The sequence below is a fragment of the Pteropus medius genome, unplaced genomic scaffold, assembly GCF_902729225.1.
Source record: "Pteropus medius unplaced genomic scaffold, Ma_sr-lr_union100, whole genome shotgun sequence".
Taxonomy (NCBI): Eukaryota; Metazoa; Chordata; class Mammalia; order Chiroptera; family Pteropodidae; genus Pteropus; species Pteropus medius.
Window position 1 is genome coordinate 94803 of NW_024354498.1, and position 9192 is coordinate 103994.

Sequence of the window (9192 nt, forward strand, 5' to 3'; positions counted from 1 at the left end):
AAAAAAAAACAAACCACTGCCAATTAAACTGATGCCATACTATATTATCTAGAATTTTCATTTAAGACTTATCGAGGTAATTCTTTTAGACTTGGACATATTTTTATCATACCTTGTGTACATATATATATAGAAAGCAAAATAGAAGCAAAAGAAATTGGTATGGTATTCCTAAAACTTCACATTCAGGGTCCTACTAAGGATTGCTTTTTTACTCAAAGTATTCAATCTTTCCTAACAATACTGTCCTTTGCCAACAAGAGTGTTGGTGATGCAGCATTTCTTAAAATGCTCCATTATTATCTATGGGATTTTCTTTCCAATCAGACACCAATTTCACCATTTCTTCTGCCTTCAACTGTACTGTTTGGCATGAAACAACATGACAATGCACATACTCATTTAAGTGATGACAAAATGAAGAGCCTTGACCAAGTTTGTGCATGTGTAGGCAATAACTACATCATGACTGCTGCCTGGACAACAGTGATTATAGGACGCCATCAATTCAGGATCTATTTTGATTCTGGAGATGTTAAAATGTAAGGTGGCGGGAATTGCATTTTAGGAACTATGAAATATGGTAATATGAGAGTTCAGTAAGGTTACATGTCAATACATGTAAGCCCACACACAGTGTTCCTTCCCTATACATCAGCAATAACGAAAATAACTAAAGGAAAATCCTATTCACAATAAAAATTACACAGTACCTAGCAAAAAATCTAACAAAAGTTGTGCAAGAGCTTTATGAAAAGCAGTAGGGCTTTTGAATGCCTAGATTCAAATCCCAGCTCCACTACTTAGCATATATCTATATGTATCTATATATTCTATAAATTTGACGCCAATACAAGTTTTTACATAGAAACTGACAAATTAACCCAAAAATAAACAAAGGGAGGAAAAGTTCCAAAAATCCTGAAGATATTAATATTTAATTATAAAGCTATCATTAAATCAAAGTACTCTAAGTTTAGTCAGACCAATGAAACCAGAAGAGAGAAACTAGAAACAGATATGTATATGTGAGAATATAATAAGCCTCAGGAGTTGGCATTATAAATCAGTGGGGAGAAAGGCTGAACTACTGGGAAAATTCATATTAAAAAGATAAAATTAGATTCCCTACATCATACAATAGAGGGAAAAAAGTTCCAGATGAATTAATGACCTAAATATGAAAAAGCACAGTATTGTTATGACCTTAGGGTAAGGGAAGAATTTCTTGCAGATACAAGAAGACATAAGTCATAAACAACAACAACAAAAAAAAACAGAAAACTGACTACCTTCCTATTATGAAGTCCGACACACAAAAAATACTTCATAAACAAAGCTAAAAGATAAGCCACAGACTAGGAAATGGTATTTTCAGTGTGTATAATTACAAATCATTAGTATCATTAGTATTAGAATATAAAAAGAATATTCACAAGCCAGTGAAAAAAAGGCAACAACTCAGTAGAAAAATGGACCAAGGACAGGCACAAGCAACTCATAGAAACTCAAATGGCCCATAAGTACGTGGGGGAAAAGCTCAACCTCACCAGTAATCTAAAAAATGCACAATGAAATCAGCAATTAGATACCATTTATATCCAATAGATTGGAAAAAATTGCAAAGTCTAATCTTTTGGCCGTGATCTGCAGAAACAGAGGCTCATACATAGCTGGTGGGAGTGTCAAATGAAACATAATTTGATAATTTGGCAATTCTTAGTAAACTTGAGAAATGCAGGCTCTTGAATATAGGAATTCTAAATTAATCCCAAGAGAGAAGACCCCTGGTACAATGTCAAGATGTTCACAGTAGCATTGTTTAAAAATGCAGAAAACTGCCAACAACCTAATGGCCCCTGCATAATAAACCACGATATATTTATACATTGAAATACAAGTAAAATGTATGAACTTGTTTTCAAACTTCTTAGTCTCAGGACCCCTTTACAGTCTTAAAACAATGAGGACCTCAAAGAGTTTTTGTTTATGTGGATTCTATCTATAGTTATTTATATTAGAAATTAAATCTGAAACATTTAAAAATATATTTATAAATTCACAAAAGACCATAAACCCACTGTATGTAAACATAACTTATTTTAAAATAATTATTTTTCGAAAAAAATTATGAAAAGAGTAGCATTGTTTTACATTTTTGCAAACCTCTTTAAAGACAAGTTTAATAGAGGCCAGCTGGATTCTCATAACTGCCTCTGTGTTCAATCTATTATGACATCATGTGTCATATAGCCTCTGTACAGTACCCGTGTACTGTCCAGAAGAATGTGGCTGGAAGAATATGAGAGATCTCTGGGAATTCCCGGAGCACATTTTGAGAACTACTGAACTAGATCCACGTACAACATGGATAAATCTCAAAAACACGTTAAGTGAAAAAATATACATAAAATGACAAACACAGTACAATAACATTTATGTAAAGTTAACACACAAAGCAATACAAACTTGTTTTTGGTACATACAAATTAGGGCAGTGGTTAGTTCTGGCAAAGTAAAGACAGGAATGAGATGAAGGGAACTCTTTAACTGGATCTGTGAGATCTTTCTTTAAACAAATGAAAAATGTTGTGAAGCAAATATATAATATTAAGATCTGTTAAATCTGGGTGAAACTTGCTTTTCTGAAATATCTGTAATTTGATACTTCTGTAATTCTGAAATATTTCATAACTTTAAAAAAATCTTAAATATTTTTTTTAATCCTAATGAGTGCATGTACCACACAGTTTCCTTAAAGTGGACCTCCCTTTGAGCAAAATATAGTTATAAGATACTTAGATTTTATAAAACATTGTTTGGAAAAATAATTTGACATGGAGAACATTGGTCATATTAACCCCAACAGTTAAGCAGTGGGGTGGGGGTTACTCAGCTCATGTGGTGTGCCTTAATATGTATATTCCTTGGTCAAAGGACACACTGACTAGATGCTTAGTTGAAAACTATTCAACTAGATAAAATTCTCTGTACCCAATAACTGAGATAATTGTTTTTAGAGATAATGACCATATGCTAGGTACTGCTTGGGGACAAGGATAAATGAGAAACAGTCTCTACAAAAATATAAACACACAGTTAAAATATAATAGGTTAAATGCTAAATTAAAGATATACACATTGCTATATGAGATAAAGAAGAAAGAATGAGCCTGGGAAAATGATGGTGCCATTTAACAGAAAGCTAGAAGCAGGAATTGTTTTAGGGGCCCTGGGTTTAAAAAAAAAAAAAAAAGATTTCCAATAAATAGTATTGGGCTTTGACTACGTGCCAGATAAATTTGGTTTCAGCCATGCTGAGACAGACACCTGGGTGGAGATGGTCAGCAGGTAACTGAAAATGCTAGCTGAGAAACTAAAAGGGTGGGGGCATGGTATAAAACACTGAAACCAGGGGAGAAGATTTGAGGAAAAAAAAGGACACAGGATTGACCTTGAGGGAAATCCCATGACAAAAGACAGAGAAGACAGAGTTTCTGAAACACAGAACACTTTCATATGACACACCTGGTGACATGCTGTGGAACAGTTACCCAATTTAGGAATAAGTGGGATGAAAAGAACTAAAAGTACTCGTGAAAGGAAAAAAGACGACAGGTGAGGTTTTCGTAAGATGAGCAAACCCTAAGAATGTTTATAAGGGGAGGGAAAGGTACCAGCAGAGTTAGAGGGCAATGATGCAAGCGGCGAACCACTGACAGAGATCCGTCCCAAAGGACGGGTGGAGTGCACAGGCAGAGCAGCTGGGCCCAAAGGAGGCCAATTCTTCCTGCAGCGAAAAAAAAAACAGGAGGGAGGAAAGCCTAGGTAAAGACAGAGCATAAAGTGGAAGGAAGGAAACTCTAATGCTTAGATCAGATGATCATCTATCCTTCTGACATAAATAAAAAGATTAGGTAATCTCTGCTGAGGCTGAGGGGTTTCAAGGTCGAGTTGAGGAGTCTAAGAATAAAAAAAGCCTGGAATCGCCAACCCACACAAAGATAATACAAACAAGGTCATCAGTGACAATATAAGTCCAGATGGGGTTAGAGAGGAAGCATTTACGATAAGCAATGTGAGGAAAAAAAACTTTTTAATGCATTGTGAGCATGTTTTTTAAAAAAAGAAACTTACATCTACCTGAAACAGCCATATAACTTAAAAATTAACACCTCATTTATCTAAGATGGTAGGGTAATAAGGTGTTCCATCAGTCAGTTTTCCAGATCATCAAGGTCTACCCTTTCAGGTAAAAAGCATTCTATGTGTAAGTGGAATAGAAATCCTTCCAAACTATGCACTTACCTATCTTCTTAATTATACAACTTGAGTTTAACAATCTTTATTGTGAACATCCATTCTTGCCATACTAGAACATCTACTGGTGCTGTGTGTGCAATACAATTCTCTCTTTGAGCTCTTCTAAGTCTTTCCCAGCTGTCAAGATAGAAAGCAACTGGTTCTTCTAAATGTTTACTCTTACCATCTCCACAACCCAGCCTGCCTTAGCAACTTGCTTCCAGTGGGCCTCCTACAATGCAGTTTTTCAAAGTTCTCTAAACCATGGCCCTTTATGATAACCATGAGAAGAACCTCCAGTTCTCTCTTGTCCTAGGAATGTAAAAACTGAAACAAGTTTCTAGTGAATACTTAAGCTACCTAGAGTTTTATATCATAAAATTCTAGGACACATATTCCTCACAAGTGCATCTAAGAGTCAAAGATTAATCAAAATGTGAGAAGGCTTGGCTTAGCAAACACCATTAGTTACTCTCTCAAACAAAAAGTTGGTTACTCTCACCAGGGGGGAAGAAGAGGGATTGCAAAAGACCATCTGAAGGCCACTGCCTCTTTAGTAATGGGTTCTTCTAACCCACTTTTAAAAACTGACTTCTTAAAAAATTACCATGGGAATATTTATTCCTCATTTTAGTAAAGTAATCCATAGCACTAATCCTGTATTTCTTTCTTTTCTTATTTATTTAATTGAAGAAATGATTTAAATGTTTAGTCTTGTATTTTTCATCATGGTAAATGAAAAGTTAGAAACCCCTCCCTATCTGTTAACGAGAGAAATTATAATAACTGAGGAAAAGGTTATTTGGAGTGAGAAGTTAGGATAGAAAAAAGGAGCGGCTCTCTAGTAGATGGATCATTCAAAAAGAAGCAAAACTGGCTTAACTTCTGAATATTCTTGCTAATTATTCCAGTAGTGAAAACACTTACCAACTTGCTACTCTCGTTATTTCTCAGTTTTGAAACTTTTCCTAGTCTAAGTGAATATAAAGCCCAGCTCAGGTATGTCATCACGCTGCTACCTTAGGGCACTCCTGAGCCTCCCCCATCCAGGACAAGTCTTTCTACCTGACAAGCAAGTTCTTCCACAATCTACGTTTTCTGGCTAGAATTCCCACCACTCCCCTACCTACACCGTCTACTCCTGCCAAACTGTAAATACTTGCTGTTTTCTGAAGAAGCTTCACCCTTGAAATACCCTTTCCCCACCCCCCCACCTCTGCCTAACGATGTCCTACCCATCCTTCAGTAACCTCGAAATGTCACCTAGTTCAGGAACACCTTCCTAAGACTCCAAAAGGAAACCCAGCCTTCCTCGGAAACCTCAGTACCTTTACCGCAGCACTTTAAGTGCATTTCAGCTCGTCTCGTCCACCTCAGAACTTCTTGCAGCCACACTCTAAACGTTCTAATCGTTCTTAGCAACAGCACAATGCATCCCTAACACTGAGCTCCGAGTTTACAGGAGTTGTGTAGTATACAATCAAAAGTATGAATTTTTCAAATCAAAAAGACAATTCCAAATACCATGACACGTACATGAACAATAAAAAACTACATATGTTGTCTTTCAGTAAAAAAAATTAACTTTCTGCCCTTTCCTTATTCATCAAAAAAAAGTAACTACTACCAACAGATCGCTAATAGCTTACTTAAAGTTGTTTCCAAATAAATGCGTTTAAGACTCCGAAATGTTATTCCTACGTTTTCGGGCTGTGCAATTTGAACTTTTTCCCCTATTGGATAAAAGAGTGATGAAAACTTCTTTCCTATCAAATTTTATCTTTACTGCTTTATTCAAATACTCGAGAAGGTAATGATTGCTGGAAAGCACCGCATCGCGGGCACCCTAATGGCCACGTATGACTTTGCTTGAGAGAGAAAATATTTGGGGGTCCCATTTGCCGTGGTGACCCCAGACACCCGGGCTGCCATCCGCCCCAACTGCCCTCAGGTGGCTACAAGCGCGAGGGAAAGACGCGGGGCCGTGGGCCCTGAGGGACGACATGAACCCAACGCCCAGACAGCGGTGATGGCCGCCTGCCGCAGCTCAGTTAAAATGCAGCGGAAGCAGCAGCCAGTCACGGGGCTGCGGGAAAGGGCAGAAAGGTGGCGCTGCCGCCAAGCGCCTGGAGCCCATTATGGCGGCGAGGGCAATGGCCGCCGTGGGGAGCGAGCACGCCCCCTCCGCTCGCACACGCTAACGTGCCGGGACTCCGGGGCCCGTCACCGGAGCCGCTGCCACCGCCCCCGCCGCCGCCGCCCGCTCTCCGACCCCCCCTCACGGGCTGTGGCAGATTTTTCTCTTCAAACACCGCCTTCAAGATGGCGGCTCCCCCCTCCCGACAACCCCTCAGTCGTCCCCTACACGGCGGGCTTCGAGCCGCCGCCATCTTGTCCCCCGTCCTCCCCCCCCCTCACCGATGTTGCCAGCGAAAATCGGCCCGGCCGGCCTGCGGCCTTCACCTCACGCCTGCAGCCTTCGCCTCCTTGCCAGGCCTTGCCCCTGCCCGGTGCCCCGGGCTGGCCGCGGCGCCGACCCGGGTTTCCTCAGCGGCCTCCCGGGCCACCGAGCGAACCTCCCCCAACCCCCGCCCGTTTACGGAGCGCGCCTCCGCCGCCGCTCGGAGCAGCCGGGCTCCTCCTCGGGCCTAACTGCGGCCTCCTCGGGGCCTGCTCGGCGCCGCGCGCCACGCCGCTTGGCCTAGCGCGGAAGGGCGCCTCGCGGGCCGCCGACCAGGCCGAGACCAGGCCGCTACCCGCGCCCTAGGCCCCGCGGGCGCGGCGACGCCCGGAACTCACCGGACGGGCAGGCGGGCGGGCGGCGACGGTGGCGGGTGCTGCAGGCCGGCCTTTCTCTGGAGGCACTGGGCGGGCTCCGGCTGAGGTGGGGCCGAGGCGGAGGAGGGAGGGAGGAGGGGCCGAGCTCGGAGCTGACAAAAAGCGGCCCAGCTCCCCGGCACGGGCCCGCCGTCAGCACGTCACGTCACCGCCCGGGAGAGAGACCCAGGAAAATGCGGAAGGATAGATAGGCCCCCTCCTCCGCCCGGTGGATCCCCCTGGAGTCCCGGGTCGGCGTCACTCACGCCCCGCGACCGGGGAGCCCAGTGGCCTCACTGTGGCGGGGTCTCCGGCGGCCGGAGTCTCCGTGACAGCGCCCCCCTTCTTTCCACCTCCTCCGCGCTCCCGCCCGCCGTCGCCGCCGCTACACACACGCCACTGCCGCCGCCTCGGCCGTAAAGCCCGCGCGGGGCCCGACCCGGCCCGGCCGCCCCCCACCATCTCCCGTGGGCCGCGGCCGCCCCCGGGCCCTCCCCGGAGACCTACCGTGTCTCCGCGCCTGTCCTGGCCGAGGCGCCTGCTCGAGTTGTTTGCAGGCCCTCAGACCCCCGCCCGCAGTAAATGTGTTTTCTTCATCCCCGTGGCTGGAGAAAAAGATAAATTTAGCAACCCCCGCCGTCCCCTGCTTTCGCTTAGGAAAAAAAATCTTTGAAATAAAATGAAAATAGGCTTGCCAGTCTAAATGGGTATGTGGGCAAGAGGAGGGGGAGAAGGGTGATCCTAGAACAACTACCAAACCGTTTATTTTTCTTAATAAGCATTCAGTCAAAGAGCCTAACAGATTTTATTAGTTTGCAGGGGTAAAAGTGAGGAAAAGGGTTACATTTTGAAACCGGTTTCGCACACTGCAATGAACAGGAATTTTTAATGTATGTTTTCTACATGTGTGTTTCAGAGTTGGTTTCAGTGTTTGAGAGCCTGTGAAATGGAAATCTTGGGGAATTGTTACAAAAATAATCCATTTTTCAAATACAGCGAGGTAGCAGAATTAGGTATAGATTTTTTTCAAAGTACTTAAGACTCTTAAAGTTTAAAAAGACTTAGGAGCGGAGGGAAAATATGTATTTGGTTAAAGCATTTATCAATTCCAAAAATGTGTATTTTCCGTTTTCATTAGTTTAAATTTTTATGCTCTTTCCATACTGAGCTTGGGACCCAAACTATTTAAAAGTTACTATAAATATTAAATAGTGTGGTCTTTAATCAGGAATCTGACGTGCTTTATTCAGTTCACTAAATGTTAGATAAAGATATTTTTCACAGTACAGAACACAAAAGTTATACAGCCAAAAGCATACTGGTGTGAAATCTCTAAGTACTGAAGCCATATATTTTAGTTTCCTGTCATAACTTTTTTAAAACTCCCAGAATGCAAATTGTCCTTTCCCTCAGACATCTTATTAAACCAAAGGTACGGTGAGAAGAAATCTCTGAGATTGCACCGGATGGTAATTTTCCTCTAAAGGATTCAGCTTTGATTTTTTTCAAGCAATTAAATTTCCTTTCAAAAATGATACAGACAATATGTCTTCATCATTTATAGAAAACCCCACTGGTCTATGATATAGACTGTATTCACAGAAAGGTAAATAAAACATTTTTTTCAAGTAAGGAAAAAAATACCTTGTATACTCACACTAATATAATTTCAAAAAATTTAGCCTTTAAGTACTTTCCAAGGGCCTCTCTTTAATGCTATGGTATGTCAAGAATGGGGTATCATCATCCATGCAACTGTAAGCAGTATGAACACAAAAACCTAATGCCAGCATTCTTATTAGTTCTTCCATAATTACCGTCAAATACTTCTAAGCCCACCAATATAAAGCACTTAAGAAAAAAGTGCCAAGGAGCATAAATGAAAAAGAGGTTTCCTCAATTTAAAAGACCAGAAGTAGTTTAGGTATTAATATTTTTAAAGAGCCTTTTGCCATTACTTTTCATACATAGACTGTTAACTTTGATGGGAAACAAGAAAAGATGGTCTACTATGAATTATATTAGATAAACCTTTATTGAAGTCCAATGAAGATTATAGATGATTGTAGAGAT

The 9192-nt window shown here is 41.8% G+C and overlaps 1 protein-coding gene across 8 annotated transcripts in view; it reads right to left on the reverse strand.

The window, feature by feature from the left end:
* Positions 1–7645, reverse strand: part of ZFX (zinc finger protein X-linked) — a 44745-nt gene extending 37100 nt beyond the window's left edge. For 2 of the 8 annotated variants that reach the window (XM_039852332.1, XM_039852329.1), the window contains exon 1: positions 7102–7482. The gene's annotated coding sequence lies outside the window, so the exon portion shown is untranslated. Of the gene's footprint in view, positions 1–6731; positions 6858–7101; positions 7483–7626 lie in introns of those variants that run through there. The other 6 variants (XM_039852331.1, XM_039852334.1, XM_039852336.1 and 3 more) reach the window with 6 other exon arrangements.
* Positions 7646–9192: the final 1547 nt, after the last annotated feature.